The sequence below is a fragment of the Macaca nemestrina genome, chromosome 6, assembly GCF_043159975.1.
Source record: "Macaca nemestrina isolate mMacNem1 chromosome 6, mMacNem.hap1, whole genome shotgun sequence".
Lineage (NCBI taxonomy): Eukaryota > Metazoa > Chordata > Mammalia > Primates > Cercopithecidae > Macaca > Macaca nemestrina.
In genome coordinates this window covers 121,254,194-121,273,127 of record NC_092130.1, presented here as the reverse complement: position 1 = coordinate 121,273,127, position 18,934 = coordinate 121,254,194, and the positions used below count along the sequence as shown (strand labels likewise).

Below are 18,934 nucleotides of genomic sequence, written 5' to 3'. Positions count from 1 at the left end.
ATTCTTTATAAAAGGCATATTTTTCCTATCTCAAGAGGGCAGAGTGCTCTAAACAGGATGAAACTCTCTACAGTGACTCAAGGAGCATTCTTCTGAACACAGAAATCACAGACATCTTCCACGCTGCAGTCCAGCCCTCTTGTTTTACAGAAGCAGATTAGGACGAGTGACAAATGTGTCCAAAGTCATATGACTATCTGTTGGCACTTACATTCCTATACTCAATCATTAATTGACACCACCAATCCCCCAGGTATCCCAATCTCAGAACTTGGAATGTAGCCTGGATAATGAGTAAATTCCATGCTTTTCTGGATAGGCTTTAACAGTATGAGCCAAAGAAAAAAAAATTAGTTCCCCCTGCTTCTGATCTAAACTAGAAGACAGGCCAGTAGGTAGCAGGTCCTGCTCTCATTTGTGAGGAATGAGGGGCTGCAAGTGGGGAAATGTGAGAATGTCATGGGGAAGTATGAGAATGACAGAGGGTAACTTCACCATGAGTTTCCTTATAGACCCAGTAGGAGAGACATGGCACAACTGGTCACTAACATCACAGCAACACAGCATTGCCTGCCACATCCATCCTATGGGAAGACACCAGGACTATGATATTCTATAGGTATTAACACTTTCTTCCTTGCCAGCTGCACCCATTAATAGACCACAGTTTGTTTTTAAGTGATCTAGTACTTACATTTCACGAACCATGGGAATTCACTAGGTAGGATTTTTGATAAGGTATGTCACCCTGCTCAAATATATTAAGCTAACTCAGAAAGGTCTTCTAAAATCATCGGTAGATTCCTGAAGGGTCAAGATGCTGTCCTGCTTTCAGGGCCAACCACTTTAAATGACATATAGTAGATACTCAATAGTTATTTGTCATACTGAACTGGACATATGTTGGGTATGTTAATATTGGGACTAAATATGCAACAAAAAAAAAACCCAGAGAACTTCAGAAGTCTAGGTTTTATTATTATGATGATTTGTAATGATATAGCATATGTACTGAAAATATCCTCAGAGAATATCTAGTCAAGTCCTTTATATTTATACAGCAGAAAATTGAGGCTCAGGACAGATAAGTGAATGTTTCCATACTTACCTGTTATATGGGTTACTGAATCAGATCTTACACACACTCCCCCCACCCCCCATGACCACACCGTTTTTTCGGGAGGGTAGGGGTCATTTGCTCATATCATCCAGGAATGAACAAGCAAAAATTCCAATGACATGCTGGTAAACTTGGTTCTCATCAATTTGAAGTTTCACATTAATGTGTTCCAGAGGATAATGTGCTAAGTTAAATTAATCATCCAATTATTTAGTTAGTAGACTAAGTTTATCTGGGATAATGTATGTTTTCAATATAAGATCTTTTCTAAAAATCATTAAATCAATGGAAAAATATGAACATTTGAAATAAATACTCACATGTAAGTAAAGGGCCATTTCTCTGAAGGATCTGGTATTTCAACCCCTCTCATTTAAGAAGTCTATTTTCCTAATAAACCTTTCGGTATATAAACCATCCACCTCCCACACACAATCTTAGATTAAAATGTATATTCCTGTCTCTTAACAACATTTTCATCCCCAAGATCCAAGCCACCATGTAAACCTCTGGTTTCAATGCTGCTTTATAGCCAAGACTGGACTCTTAAGAAGCACAACTGGGAGTTATTTTAGTGAGAATTTCATTCAAACTCAATGTTTTTCAGAAGAGAAGGCCCAGATTATAAAATACTTTACCCAAGGTCATTCAATTAAACAGCAGGGCCTGAATCAGAATCTGCCTTTGTGATCCACAAAACTGTCTGCCTTTATGGAATTGATTTTGAGACTCTCAAAGAACCTATTACTGAAAAACTGCCTCTTCCCTAAAAAACTGATCAAACTCCAGTTACCTATTTTCATTCCTTTGTTAATAACTATATTTCTACTTCATATGCTATGGCTAGAGGTTGCTAGTTCTGTTATTTCTTCTTGTTGTAGCTAATAATTATTTTCTCCTATCTCTATTAAGTGAAATAATGGCAAAGTGTATTGATCCTTTTGCCAAGCAGAGCTGAGAGCCCCTTCTTGTACTCCTCATATGATCTCATTAAAATAAATACTTTTCATGTTCCAAACTTTTAAAAGTTTTATCTAATTTCTAAATTCACTTATTTTTTCCCCACAAAAAAATTTCCATTTGTATTTCTTTTGTATTAAAGGTTTAAACAGGAAACCAGATAATGAAATTCAGTGGAATGAACAGCACTTTAATTCTGTTTGCCAGGCACTAGCAACAAAAAGTATTTGGGAACATAATAGGCACAAAGGGAGTCACTGGGCAGTAAAACTTCTGGCTTATCTTCTCATCCAGGTTGAATTCATTTGGATGGGGTGGGAAAGTAGGATAACAATATGGCAAATTTTCCACTTTGCTGCCACCATTGGTGGGAAAATGTTAAGGCAGAGACTGCAGGCCCTGTAGCATAGTACAGTATTTTAGAGGTTTTTTTAAAGTATTAATCACAGGCTGAAGTGAATTACTCATTTATAAAAACTAGAAATGCAAAAAAGGAATTCTAATATCACTAGTGGTTTTGTAATAACACAACTGTAATTAATAATTTGCATTTTGAACCTGTGCAGATAAACCTGAAGTCAAATGGCAGTTCGAATCTCCCTTTAACCACTGTCACTGTTAACAAATAAAAAAAGAGTAGATAAAAGTAAGACACAATGAAGCAACTTTTGTTTAAAGATTTTTCTCCCCCTACGGTGTAGACAGAAAAACAAAAGGGAGTCACACAATTTAAAAAGATAAGGGCTGAAGGGGAAAGGGAGCGTTTTAATCATAGAGTGTAAAATAATAAGGAAGATGCATGTATGTATGCTTCCTAGCCCATTATTGTCTATAAACCTATGTTTCCACGAAGAAAGGAAACAGGAAGCAGGAGCAAGCCATCTATTGAACCAATGAGGCCAAAAGGGTAAAACAGCAACCCTCTCCATTTGGATGACTTCCAAAATTGCATCCATCCATCTGAAAAATGATCATTGAATGCTTACTTTGGATGAGGCAATATTCTGAGCAACAGGGATAGAGTAGTGAACCAAACAGACAGCAACCCCACCCATACAACCCCCCATTTCTAATACTGCTTTTAGGCTGCAAAAATGTATTTCCAACATGGCACCTCCAACTCACACACTTAGTTGCAAGATCATCTTCTTTGCTCCCCAAATTACTCCTTCTATGTGTCCCCTGTCGCAGTTAAAAGCATTAGCATCCACTCATTTCTTCTGACCACCAAATTGTTAAGTCATGTTAAACTCCAACCTCTCCATTTTTACCTCTACCAACTCCTTCAATATATCACAGAATACCTGATTAATGAACATCTACAAAGTTTCTTGACTCTGTCTCCACCTTTTCATTCCCTCCACCATTAAGGACCTAATCATCTTTTGCCTAGATTACTGCACAAGCCTCCTGAGGATTTTAGGTCTTCCCTCTGAAAGCTGCTCAATACATCCTCCATTTCAGTTGATGAAAATCACATCCTTTCTCCCCGCTAAAAAGCCCCCATATGAATCCTTGACTCCTCTCTTCATTCTTCCCCACATCCAATCCACTAGGAAATTCTATTGATTCAGGCTCCAAAATATATCCATATTCTGACCACTTGTCACCTCCACCCCTACCACACTGGTTCAAACTAAATTCAACTCTACAATAGCTATAATACCTCACTGGCCTCCCAGCTTAAATCTTACCCTAGGTTAGTCTATTCTCAAAACAGCAGCCAGAGTGATCCTTTAAAAATGCAAGTTAGTCAATATTGTTCCCTACTCAAAACTCTGTGAGACACCCCCAGTCACTCAGAGCAAAAGCCAAAGTCCTTAAAAAGGCCTCAAAGCCCTAGATGATCTGGCCTCTTATTTCCTAACCTCCATCTCCCCTATTCTCTCAATCACTCACCCTACTCTTTCAGCTCCAGCCATTGGCTCCTACAAATTCCTCAAACACAGAAGTGCTCCTGTCTTAGGACCTTTGCATAGGCTGTTCCTTCTGCCAGGGGCATTCTTCTCTATATATCCACATGGCTAACTCCCTCACTCCTTCAAGACTTCTCTCAAATCTCACCTTCTCCGTGAAGCCTACCTTGACCACCTATTTCATAATGCAACTTCCTCCTCTGTACTCACAACCCCTTTATCATGTGCTATTTTTTCCCCAAAGCAATTATCATCTAACATACGATATGTAGTTTACTTAGCATCTTTATTGTTTAGTATGTCTCTCCCCATTAGAATGTAAACTCTACAAGGGGAGAGATTTTCTCTTTGTTTAGGGTTTTATGCCAACTGCCTCAAGTACCATGCCATAGTTAAATGTTCAATACTGACTGAATGAACCGACTGATCACCCTGGTTGCAGGATCTTTGCCCCAAGGTCATCTTTTTCAAGCATGGCTCATGACATCAACTCCCTGCTGTAATTTTTTTTAAATAAAAATATAAATCAGACTTCCCCTTAAAAAAATCCAACTCTTTTTGCTGATTCCTTTCAACATTTTTGCTTTAATACCACTTTTAATGTTTTTAGTACAATCGTTGTATTTTACAAAATACTCTTCCTGGAATGTAGTGGTTGTCTAGCCTTCTGCACGACGTTTTAACTCACCTAGTTTCCTTTAGAAAGTTATTGACTTTAAAAGAAAATCTTTTTGAGCACGAGTGCTGCCACTTTAAAGACCACTTACAGGACATTTTAGGGGACATAAAAACAATCTTAAATAATCATAAATATTAAAGTAAGAGCACGGTACACTTTCAAAAATTCTGCCAGCAATAAGGTTCAGCCAATGGCAACATCTATGAGCTCTATTCAGGCACTTTGCAATTGAATGTATCACAGTGATTCTTTTTAAATTGAAGAGGGACTCTGAATTATTTCAGATTTTGCACTTTTATGGTACTTTCTATCATGCTCTTTCAAATTTATATAAAAAATGTAACTATTGTAGCTAAGTTTGCCAAGAAAATGTCAATGAAACAAAAGTTTTTATAGTCAGATTTTCTGTTTATGTTTACAAGCACATCTATTCCATATATTTAGAAACATTTGTATTTAGACAGACATACTTAAAGAAAGCTCCTTAACACATTTTATAAAACACTACAAACTGACTTTGTGTATGAGTTTTAGAATGATGGCTGACACTTACGAAAGAGTTACTATATATCAGGTTCCATATTAAGTCTCGTTTAACCTCCACCACAACCCTATGAGGTTGGAACTATTACTATTCGTATTTACAGATGAGAATGCGGAGGTTCAGAGATGTTAAGTGACTTACCCAAAGTCACAGAACTACTAAATACATCCAGTTTTCATTTCAGATCTCCTGTTCTAAACCGCTCCATGTCAGGCTTACTGCTTTGCCTCGAACTTAAAATGTATGAAAGAGAGACAGACTAACTTCATTAACTACCAGCTGCAGCAACACCTTTTGAACCTAAGCATCTTAACTAGTCCCAGAGTCATAGCAGCCATATTTGAATAACAGAATCCCACCTCAACTGATTAGAACAGGGTTAGGAAAATCCACCTCTTGGGAATTCAGAGTTGGAAATGAGAGCAGACCTCTCCCCATGGCTGTACATAATAGATGACCTTGGGACCAGCTTCCGCCTGCTTTGTAGGCAAAGTAGCAGGAAAAATGTCAGTTTGTTGAGAAAGAAGTAGATGTGTGGAGAAAAATCACAAAGTAGAGACAAAAATCCCAGAGTATGTCACTAAGACCTCCTGGTTTTGGTTTCAAATCTTCCTGAGTATGGGTATGTCCTTGCTTTTGGATTTCATGAGAAATCCCAGAAACCGGAAAAATCTATTCTCTGTCTGTATTTAGTGGTTTAAGTGGGTTCCTGTTACTTCAACTAAAAGTTTGGTTATTCAATATTCAGATCTCGGTTTATACATGGGGCTGAAAACCATATAACCTTCACTGAGCAAAAAGAAAACAGAACATAAAAGGATTTGAAATGTCAGTATTTAGAAATATAGTCAATTAACCTAAAGAACAAATCATCTTTAAAATAACAAAATTGTGATAGTCTCAAGAAGACATCAGGAAAATGCTTTTATCTTGAAGAGTTAGAAGATGAAATGAACTTACAGGAAAACCATGTGAGATACTAAAACACAACGAGCAGCAGCAATAGAAGATGACCCAAAAAAGCAAGCTTCTTGCCATCACATTACTAACAATAAAATGCACACACACGTGAGAAGCAAAATATAACTGGCTCTATTTTCAGGCAGACAAAAAGTAATTTCCATATATTCCCTGTATCTGTGTTCAAAGATTTTTAGGCAGCAGAATCATCTGAATATGTATTAAATGGTGGATTCCTGTATCCCAACACAGAGCTACAGAATCACTCCCTGGGGATGGAACTGTGTTTTTGTTTTTGTTTGTTTGTTTTGAGATGGGGTCTCGCTCTGTCTCCCAGGCTGGAGTGCAGTGGTGCAATCTCAGCTCACTGCAACCTCTGCCTCCCGGGTTCAAGCGATTCCCCTGCCTCAGCCTCCTGAGTAGCGGGGACTAGCCCACCACCACACCCGGCTAATTTTTTGTATTTTTAGTAGAGACGGGGTTTCACACTGTTAGCCAGGATGGTCTCGATCTCCAGACCTCGTGATCTGCCCGCCTCAGCCTCCCAAAGTGCTGGGATTACAGGCATGAGCCACCGCGCCTGGCTGGAGCTGTGTTTTAAAGCAGTGCACCTCGAAATTGATTGTTCCCGCATCCTCTGCACTAATATTCTGAAGCTATATACTTATACTCACTTATCCATTTTTAAGATGACATCTAGTTTGACAAGTTGCATAAGAACATAATTTCCAACCTGTTATAAATATCCAGATTTATAAATAAAACTGTTAATCATTCCCTTACATGGATAAAAAGCTAAGTATCACAGAGATTTGAAAAACATTACTTATTTTTTTAAAAAAAAGAACAAGCTCCTCTTCAGTCGTATATCCTTTTTTAATTTTTTCTTGAATTCACACATCTTTTCCATACACCAGCAGAACTTCAATCACATATTTTTATGCTTGTAAATCTTTTACTGATCACTCTATCATGCTCCCCCACAAATGAACTGTGTATATAATGGAAATCTTACAACTTACATTTCCTGTGACCATAAGTTTTAAATATTTTTAAATTTTCTCTTATGGACTAAGTTCCTAAAATTATTATTGGTCCACAATTGATATACAATAAATGTTGATAAATCCATTATAGTATAAAAAGTAAAACTTTTCAGTAATACATCTCTTAATGAGATGGGTAGGTTATGTTTTTATTTACGTAACATAGAGGATTTTTTTAAAATTTATTTTGAGATGGAGTCTCACACTGTCACCTGGGCTGGAGTGCAGTGGTGCAATCTCGGCTCACTGCAACCTCCACCTCCCAGGTTCAAACGATTCTCCTGCCTCAGCCTCCTGAGTGGCTGGGATTACAGGCGCCCACCACCACGCCCAGCTAATTTTTTGTATTTTTAATAGAGACGGGGTTTTACTGTGTTGGCCAGGCTGGTCTCCAACGCCTGACCTCGTGATCCACCTGCCTCGGTCTCCCAAAGTGCTGGGATTACAGGCGTGAGCCACAGCACCCAGCCTGAGGATTATTATTTATCATTAGAATGACATATAGTTCAGCATCAGTTCTATTCCTATTTTTCATATTTTTTAATGTAGATATAAAATATAAGAAACCTGCTCTCATAAATAAAATAGGAATAGAAGTTTAGCGACTGTGAAATCATTCAATTCTTTGGACTTCTTCCTAGTTATGTAACAAAAAATTACATATGAATTATCAATATTTTTAAAGATCAGCTGACAATTTGAGTATATTTTATTTTATCGAAAGCAAAGAACTGAAAATGGTTTGTTATCTGGTAATATTAGAGTCACTCACTTTCTCAACACCAATACCATATTTTGAGTTTTTCCTTTGGCTTATGCCCTGGAGGTTTTTATATCCAAGGCCAATGCACCAAGATTTAGGATGAGAGAGTAGTGCCTTTCTCTCCTAACTGAAAATAGAGTAGTCATGAAAGGGATGGTGATAAAGTAGAATCCACACAAATGAACACTGATTTTCTTAGACTTCTATCACTGCTTACCTACCATAACTTAGAATGCCCATGTATCCCCAGGGGCATGTGTATCCTGGTTTCGACACACTAACTGGGGCTCTGTTCATTCATGCATTCATTCCACAAACATGTATTAAGCACTTGCAACATGCCAGACACTTATCTAGGCACTGGAGATACAGCAGTGAACAAAACAAGAAATCCCCTAACCTCACGGCCCTTCTAAAGGAAGCACACAATCTGTTAGGTCTGTGTTGGGTGCTACAGCCACCTGCCGGAGCCTCCTGTGGCCTGCTGTTCTCTCTACTGCAAAGAACTGTATTCCCACTGTAATACTTAATTTGAAATGCCAATGAGACTGGATTAAGGAATATCTGGAAACCTATAAGGCATTGTTTTGGGATGTGCCTGGGATGGTGTTTCCAGAGGAGACTGGCATGTGAGTCTGAGTGGACTAGGTGGGGAAGATCCACCCTCAATGTGGACAGGCACCATCCAATCTGGTGGATGGTGGTGAAGACAGTACAGAAACAGGAAAAAGGTGACTGTGTCATTCTATCTCGTCCCCTGCCTTGGACAACAGAACTCCAGGGTCCCAGGCCTTTGGACTCCAAGGTTTACATCAGTGGCTCCCTGGCTTGCCCGGCCTTCAGCCTTGGACTGAAAGTTACAACATTGGCTTTCCTGGTTCTGAGGCCCTGGGGACTTGAACTGAGCCACACTACCAGCATCCCACAGTCTCCAGCTTGCAGATGGCCTGTTGTGGAACTTCTCAGACTCTATAATCACATAAGCTAATTCCCCTAATAAATCCCCTCTTATATATCTAAACAGTGGTACAGTTGTCCCTCAGTATCCATGGGGAATTGGTTCCAAGACCTCCTTCAGATATCAAAATCCACAGATGCTCAAATCTAGATATAAAATGGTATCATATTTGCATATAACCTGTGCACATCCTCCTACATACTTTAAATCATCTCTAGATAACTTAGAGTACCCGATACAATACAAACGCTATGTAAATAGTTACCCTGTTTGGGAAACATTGTTTAGGGAATGACAAGGAAAAATGTCTACACATGTTGGGTACGAATGCAAATTTGTTTTCAAATATTTTCAATGGTGGTTGGTTGAATTCATGGATACAGAATCTACTCACCATATATATATATATATATCCTTTTGATTCTCTCTGGAGAACTCTATTATGTCAACTTAGTCTACAAAGAGCTAGGAAGTGCTTACTACATGCCAGAACCTTAGCTAAACCCAAAAGAATAGAGAGGATGCAGACTGATCCTACACACTATACAATAAGCATAAACCTCTCATTCAGATTTACCTTATGCAATATGTTAAGTCACTGTTTAAATAAGTTTAAGTTCTACAAAGCAAAGATCAAATCATCACCAGGGTCAAGCAGATTCTCCTCTGCATATGTAATATTAATCTACTGGCTATGCTTAACATTTATTTATTTATTTATTTATTTATTTATTTATTTATGTATTTTAATTTTTTTTAAGACACAGGGCCTTTCTCTGTTGCTCCGGCTGGAATGCAGTGGTGTAATCGTAACTTGCCACAGCCTCAAACTCCTGGCTCAAGAGATCCTTCTGTCTCAGCTTCCTGAATAGCTAGGACTACAGGTGTGTGCCACCACTCTTGGCTTTTGTTGTTGTTGTGTTGTTGTTGTTGTTGTTAATTTTTTGAAAACCAGGTTTTGCTATGTTCCCCAGGCTGGTCTCAAACTCCTGGCCTTAAGCGATCCTCCTGCCTTGGCTTCCCAAAGTTCTGAGATTACAGGCGTGAGCCAGCGTGCCCAGCCTTAAAGTTTAAAACATAATTTTGTCCCCAAACTATGCATAGGAGTAAACCACATCCTTGGCAGTGACTGCATTCTAGGATAATTTTTAATCATTGACAAAAACAAATTATTCTTCCTATCAAGAAAAAAAGTACTAGTTCAGAGGATAAAACACTAAAGGTTTGTCAAGAAAACAAAGTCAACCATCCATGAAAAGAAAGTGCACAAAAATGTACAATTCCTAGGGTGGAAATTTCCATCAATCAGATATACTCTTGGTGAAAATCAAAGGCCACCATGTCATTTAAATTGCAAAATTAAAAGTATTTTAAGTTCCTAAGTTAAATAACCCCAAATGTTTCTTATCAAGAAAAAAGCCTCTCCACCTAAACACACAGCTACAATTTATAATTACCAAAAGAAACCTCACAATGGCGCTTTGTAAAGGATGATCCTCACGTAGCTAGTCAATTTCCCACTCCCTCTTCTGTGGTGCCTTTTTAAATTATCATTAGGACATCTACAGTCGGAGGTAAAAATCATTTTTTCCTATATGAAGTTAATATAGAATACATAATTAGAACTTATTTTCCACTTGTGGTAATATGCTTGCAATTCGATAGCCACTATTTCATACCATTAATCCCTGAAAGTAAAGGCAGCTAGCAGAGTAAGGAGACCTCTGAGAGTGACACAGAAGAATGCTGGCTGGACCACATGGAAGTGGAACTCTTAAATCTGCCTTCAAAAGTGCAACAGTCTAGCCACAAGAACTACCTAGTATAGAATTAACATTCTAATCCAAATGAGAGGAAAATTCTAAGGTTCCATCTTGATCAAAATATTATGATTATAAAAACATTCCAAAGTTCAGCAAACCATACTAAACTTACATAGTCCCATATCCAAACGCTAAACATGCTATAAAGATACAATAAAAAATAGATTGTGTAGTGAACAAATAAGAGATATAGTAGGTTCTAAATAGGGTACAGTCCATAAATTTGGGGTAAAGCCAGAAATTACCAGCCTCTGAAATTTCGGTTGATTATGAACTTAAAAAATCAACACCAACGATGGGATAAACTGGCACCCTGTGCTCCTGTTGAGATGCACTGAGAGGTATACAATGTCACCTATGGAATATTCCTGTCCAAAATGTTTAATCTTAACCTAATCATGAAGAAACAATTAGACAAATCTAAACTGAAAGAAATTCTGTAAAACAACTGGCCTGGGCCTCTTCAAAAATGTCAAGGAATAAAAGACAAAAAATGTTGAGAAGTTATTCCAGATTAAATTCAATAAATTCATATTGAATACCTACTATCCGGATAACAACAGTGTGTGGTGGCTAAGAATGTATCAAATTCTGCCTCAAAATCCTCTCTCTACCAGGTGGAAAAGACATCTAACCACGCCATGTCCTCTCAGTAAAATGAAGATAATAATATTACAGTACCTTCTTCAAAAGGTTATACCTAGTTCAGTGAGTTTGTCTATAAAAGCCTTAGCACAGACACAGCTTAACCCTTAAGAAGTGCTCAGCAAAGCTCGGCAAATGTCAGTGGTGATCATGACCATGATGATGGTGAAGAGCCACCAGATGCTGGGGGAGGGGAACAGAGAAACTGACTAACATCGTCACTGTCCTTACTGTGCTTACAGTGAGACGTGAGTTACAGAAAAATGACCAGGCAATTCTAAGACAGTGCAATAGATGTACTTTGGCTGATGAAAGGCTCTAGAGTTCAAAGGAGGCCGTTAGGTCTTTCTAAGCAAGGAATGCTGGCACTGGAATCCAGGTAATGACAGAGAGGCGCGGCAACTAGGGTAGGAGAGATCAAACTTGGGGACTGCTAGGATGATGAGGCAGGGGAGTACTATGGATTGAGTCTAGTTCCTGGCTTGGCAGCTGAATGGGCTGTGGTGCCAGTCACTGAGAAAAAGGAGCCCAGGGCATGAGCAGGTTAAGGGGCAGAAAGAGAGTGGGCTCATGCTGGGTCAGACTCAACCGAAGGGCCACCCAAGGGGACTTGTGCTGGAATAACAAAGGCATGTGGCAGAGAAGCCCTGATCTTGAGAGAAAAGGATACATTCTGCATTCCCCAGAATAAAACACCTAAACCAAACAGATTTTATCTTGTTCTTGCCTGGACTCTAATTTCAAAACATGATAAAGAAAAATACAGCAGTCCTATCAATCTTATGTATTTCACAGTGTAACTATTTTACTGTAAAAATAGAAATTAGGAGGGATATTTGTGGCTCTCGATAGGTGCATTAAACCTAAAATTTTAAATTCCCCTGCTAGAAAGGTGGTATGCTAGCCAGATGTTCTCACTCTACTTGAGAACATTATTTTGCTTACTAAAGGTAAGAAAGAAAACATTTAGGCCAGGCATGGTGGCTCATGCCTGTAATCCCCAGCACTTTGGGAGACCGAGGCGGGTAGATCGCAAGGTCAGGAGTTCCAGACCAGTCTGAACAACATGGTGAAACCCGTCTGTACTAACGATACAAAAATCAGCCAGGCATGGTGGCGCACACCTGTAATTCCAGCTACTCAGGAGGCTGAGGCAAGAGAACTGCTTGAACCCAGGAGGCAGGGGTTGCTGTGAGCCCAGATTGCCCCACTGCACTCCAGTCCGGGTGACAGAGCGAGACTCCATTTCAAAAAAAAAAAAAGACCTTTATAAACTCTCATTTCCTAGGTTATAAAACATATAACCCCTCACTTATACCCACCGAAATAAAACTGCCAGGAACAACTCTAACTATGTGTGTTCATGTGCCTGTGGGCAAAAACACATATACTATATTGATATAAAGAAAACACTAGATTCAATCTTGGCCCATAGAGTCTCAATTATCAATCCAACCAGAAGCTAGATTTGCCACATAACACAAAACCAGTCTTGCTGCCACACTATGTGCTCATTCAGTGTGTGCCTGACAATGGCTACAGGCAACACTGACTCTCTGCCTACACACTGTCTTTGAGGTACACTGCACCGTCTGTTGGCTGAATCTCAGATCAAACTGCCTTCGCTCATTTCCTTGTGAAAAAGATGACTGACTGTCCCCAATATCCATTCTATATGCCCCCTTAGCAGTAGAACCCCCAGAGTCTTGGATGCTTACTAGAGTTCACCTTTCCAAGCTTCTTTGGTAGTCGTGTATCATCACATGCCTTAAGTTCTGGCAACTGGGATGTGAGGGGACGTGATGTCTGTGATTTCCAGATCATGCCCACAGAAGGGAATTAGTTGGTCTCCACTTTCTCTTTCCCGCAGAATAAACAAACATACAGGAGTGGTGAACCACCCGCAGCCTGCACATGAGCAGGACCACTGAGGCAATGGAAGAACAACAAGCTAGAAAGAGCCTGAGCTCCTGACTCATGAAGCAAAGAGCTAGATTCCAAAGTGACTCCTGGTTTAAATTTAAAATTTTATATTATTTTATTACTATTTTTAGAGACAAGTTCTTGCTATGTTGCCCAGGCTGGACTTGAACTCCTGGGCTCAGCCTCCTGAGTAGCTGAGACTACTGGCACACACCATCATGCCAGGCCAGCTTGGATTTTTATATGACAAACTTATTCTACTTAAGCTACTATTATTTTGGTCTTTATAAAAACAGCCAAGCCAACATCTTAATTCACTTCCATTCAAATCATTAAAATGTATGATTATGCAGAATTTATGTAATTAAGGTGTGGATCACTTTGTTTTAGAGTTTTTCATTCCTTTATAATGACTGCAGACATCTCAGCATTCCACACAGTTTACAATAAATGCTTATGCTGGAATCTCCAAGGGGCATAATAAACAGGTACAGTTAATACCACTCCCCACCAAATGGTCATATATTAAATCTGCTCTTTAATTTGTTGCTAGAACCAGTATTTGCAGAGTGCAAGACTTCCGATCTATCTGACAAATTTTTAACCTTGGTGTTATATATGATGACAACATTCTACACCCAGCATTAGAACTAGGCTATGCTGGTTTTCTTTCTTCTCTAGGAGAGGACAGATTGTACTAAGTCCTAAGATCGTACTAAGTACAGATCTAAGTACAGATCTGTACTGTACTAAGTACAGATTGTACTAAGACAGATTGTACTAAGAGGAAAGTATACTTTCCTCTTTGATGCTTATGGTAGGCAGAATAATGTCCCCCATAGAGTCAATTACCATCACAACCCCAAGACGTTCATTTCCTAATCCCGGGAAACTGTGAATATGTTATTTTACATGGCAAAACGAACTTTGCAGATATGATTAAGGATCATGAGATGGGAGATTCTTCTGGATTATTCATGTAGGCCCACCTTCATCACAAGCGTCCTTATAAAGAGGGAGACATGAGTGTCAGAGTCATAGAGGAGATGTGATAATGGAAGCAAAAGTTAGAAGTATGGCATTGCCAGAAGGGGCCGTGAGCTGAGGAATGCAGATAGCTGCTAAAAGCTCAAAGGGGCAAAAAAAGGATTCCTCCCGAGAACATCCAGAAAGAACACAGCTCAGCCAACACCTTGATTTTAGCCCAGTGAAACCCACTTCAGCCTTCTGACCTCCAGAATTATAAGAGAATCTATGTTGTTTTAAGCCACAAAGTTTGTGATAATTTGTTACAACATCCATAGGAAACTAATACAGTGTCCTTACATGTAGCACTGTATATTGTAATAACCCAACGGAACTAGGGTAGGATTTGTCCAGACCTAAAGAGCTAAATGGAAATAAGCAATTTTAATAATATACAATCTTATTAATAATGTTGTTACTAACATTATCAGTAGTAATACTAATAATAACATACAATTGTTTTGTCTTTTTATTGTAATCACAAAGTTAACTCCCCTGCCTCCCTCCCCCAGCAAAAAAGAAGTCACAGAAATTGAATATGAGTAGGTACAAGCAAATCTTGTAACTAGATAAAAAGGATGATTTATACCCACTAGCAAATGACTCTTCATCTCAAGATGAAACTGAATGCCATTTTTACTGTTATTGTTTTGAAGGATGAATGCTTTCTCTGCTAGTAAAACACATTCAATAATTTCTGCAAAGACCAAAGAAGAATTTAAAGAGTTTTTAAAGCTCTTATTGATAACCAAAATCTGTAACCATGCAGGATATTCTCCTGGTATTATTTAGTTCAAACCTCCATCACTTGTTTCAATTTTAGTTCATGCAGCTGTTGGGTACAGAAAACCAGTCACCCTTGTGGCTTTGGTGTGCTTCAAACAGTACCATTCCTGGAGAAGGGCAAGATTCACTGGCCTTAGCTTCATTCATCTGGTCCATTCAATGTTGGCCAAAAGGGTCCACAACCCACAGAAAGGTCACTAGAAGCAAAAATTATCACTGCTCCCTTAACCTGCTTCTTGTCGGCACCAGCTAATTGCCCACCATTGTGCTTCTGCTCCATGATGGTTGTATTATAGCTCCCAAATCAGAGAAGTCTCGGCGCAACACCTTTGGAAAATGCTTACCCTGACATTCCTAAGAGAATTCCAAAGCAATGCCCTTATGCGTCCCTCTGGCCTGGAGCTCATCTATGCCTGACTGTAGACGGTTCACTTCAAGATCACATTCTTAAGCATGGCCTGTTTTCATTGCCAGGATTTCATAAAATCATAGAACCACAATTGTAGTATAAACTCTTGGCCTAAATTTACGTCCCCTCCTTCCTCCTGAACAGAACCAAATGAATGTTGCTTAAGACCCAAAACAGATCCATATAACAGGACTCCTTTTGTTTCAGAAACTAAATTACTTCTTTGTGAAACATCCCTACATTACATTAGGATAATAACACTATCTCCTGTGCTGTAAGTACAGAGTTATCTCCTTGGAGCAGATGCTTGGTTTTAAAGATTGTTTTGTTTGTTTGCTTGCTTGTTTGTTTGTTTGTTGCTTTTTATCTGCTTCCCTCTGTCTCAATTTGTTCTGGGCTTTGGAAGCCTTCATATCTCCACCACTGATAATGTCTAAGTTTTTCTACCTATACCTTAAGTTTCCTGCCACATCTTCCTGAGTTAAGGCCCTTTAAATAAGCATCACTGCTTTTCAGGGTCTGGAGAAAGGTCTGTCTACTCCAAACCTCAGTGGGAAAGGTGGACGGCATGCACTGGATATCCTTTGTTGTCTCTGAGTAATGATCTTTATTAAACTTTTTAATGGTAGCATACATTCACCTGTATATCACACGCTTAACCTAGGAAGCTTTCAGTGTCTCTGTCCTATATATGTTCCAATTTGGTCTTGTTCACTTCAGATATGGATTCCTAATATGTAAAATATATTGCTTTTTGCTCCTTAACTTCTAAGTATTTAACTAGCTGCTATTTGGCAATAACATTAAAAGCACCTAGAAAAACAACTCAGCTCAACAATCTAACACTATTTCTCATCCCATAAACCAACCCATAATCTTTTTAGGTTTCCTCTTCTACTTTTTGTTTTACTTATAACTCAGCATTTATTTCCAACAGGAGCTAATAAGAGTTTGTTTTTGTTTTTGTTTTCTGGTTTGTTTATGTTAGCTGTAATTTACAAGAATTTTTTTTTTCTCCTCCCTGTGTTAATCTGCCAAAACAAAATACCTTAGACTGGGTGGCTTAAACAACAGAAATTTATTTTCTCACAGGTCTAGAATCTGGAAGTCCCAGAGCAGGGTGCCAGCCTGGTCAGTTTCTGTTAAGGGCTCTCTTCCTGGCTTAAAGACGGCCACCTTCCTACGTCCTCACATGGCAGGCAGAGAGAGAGAGAAAGAAAGCCCTTTGGTGTCTCTTCTTATAAAAGCGCTAATCCCATCAGGAGGGCCCCATCCTCATGACCTCATCTAAACCTAATTATCTCCCAAAGGCCCCATCCCCAAACATCATCACATTAGGAGTCGGGGCTTCAACATATGAATTTTGTGTGGGACACAATTAAGATTGTCACACTCTCTCCTTTTAGGGCCGATTTTTATCTGCCTTGGAATGAATCCATGACCAGCCTTTCTTCATTAAATAAGCAGGAACAGAGACTGAACACCTGTGAGGTCTCAAGCCCAGGCTCAGTGCTAGGTATTCAAAGAGGCATACATACAATTTCTGATATCAGCAGTTCTAATATTCCCAAGTTCTAGATGGAAATACCTTATTGTGCTGGCTTACTGCAGCAGCCATGGAAATATGCCAGTCAGAGCTCCCTTTCTAGAGAAGCACAACTAACTGACGGCCTCTTGCTGCCACAGCATCAGGTCTACTATGGTATTCATGCAGACATTGTGTTTCTGTTGGGCTGCCAGCCAGCACCCAAGTGTACAGAGGTACTAGAATCACTGCTGTTGTTGCAAAACTCCAGCAACAGGCACCGTTGCTTAGGGAAGCCCTATCCGTCCAGCCAAGACTTCTCAGGAATACATGACATTGTAAAATTCTTCCCCATCCCTCCTTCCTTCCCACTCTTCCTTCACAGATGTCAGACCTACAGCATGGTCTGAAGGCTCTCTCTACCTTTTGTGGTTTCCTCCCTCTTTCCACTTCATGAACATCCCCCTAATTTGGGTGCAAATCCCAACCTGGCACCTGCTTCTCAGAGGATCTGGGAAAACAGACTCAGGAATTAACTTCACATAAAATAACTAAAAAATGTGTTTAGCTTTCAAGCAACCTATTCATCTAACTGGGACAAATACTCATCTGAGACAGCTAAAACAAAAGGTGATAGGAGACATAAGAAAATCTCCTTTTTCTTATATTCAAACAAAGGCAAAACAGAAAATTATTCTCCCTACAACTTAATATAATTGGACATACAGCTATTGAGCATTTGCCAAGGGCCAGATGTTGTGCAAGGTATTGTAAAGGCTATAAAGACAAACACAAGATAGACTCCCTGCCCTCAAGGAACTTACAAGCTGCACTCCTATCTTTTACTCAGAATTTTTACATCATTCATTTTAAACAAATTCCTTAAGCATTTTGTGCACATATATATATGTTCTTCTGTACAAAGTAGATGAGTAAACAAGATTATTCATGTAAATATTTTTAAGTCCTTACTTAGAAAATAATTTGGTCTTTAAAAGTAAGTGTTACTATATTTCCCATCTACAGTCTCCAAATCCCCTCCCTAGGCCTCTAAAGGGAAAATGTCAAGACATTTTATCACTTAATCTGATTAGAAAAGTCCTTCATGCTCATCTACATAGATACATCTCCAAAATCCCAAGTTAAGAAATGAGCTCAAGGCATTTGGGTCAACTGACACAGGCTGGTGGAAAAAAAAATTAAAAATCCCCAAACATCTTAAAACATTCATTTTTGTTGTTGTATTGTAAAATATCTACATACAAAAAAGTATATAAAGCAAATATATAGTTTAAAGAACAACATAAAAAAACACTGTGTGCTCACAATTCAAGTTAAAAACCAAAATATTACTATAACTTTTTTTTTTTTTAGACTGAGTTTCGCTCTTGTCGCCCAGGCTGGAGTGCAGTGGTACGATCTTGGCTCACTGCAACCTCCACTTCTTGGGTTCAAGCGATTCTCCTGCCTCAGCCTCCCAAGCAGCTGGGATTACAGGTGCACACCACCACGCCCAGCTAATTTTTGTATTTTTGGTAGAGACAGGGTTTCACCATGTTGGCCAGGCTGGTCTCAAACTCTCGACCTCAGGTGATCTGCCCACCTTGGCCTCCCAAAGTGCTGGGATTACAGGCGTGAGCCACCGGGCCTGGCCCACTATAACTTTTAAAGCACTTTTTCTTCCCTCCACTGCTTTAGAACAGTTTCTCAACCTCACGCTATTGACATTTTGGGCAGATAATTCTTAACCAGAACATTTTGGATGCTTAGCAACACCCCTGTCCTCAACCCACAAGATGACAGTAGTATACCACCACCATCACCACCAGCTGTGACAACCAAAAATGTCTC

The 18,934-nt window shown here is 39.2% G+C and overlaps 1 protein-coding gene across 8 annotated transcripts in view; it reads right to left on the bottom strand.

Moving 5' to 3' along the window:
- The window catches only part of LOC105499370 (ARF like GTPase 15), a 437,434-nt gene that overhangs the window by 387,799 nt on the left and 30,701 nt on the right, over nt 1-18,934 (bottom strand). The gene's annotated exons all lie outside the window — the stretch shown is intronic.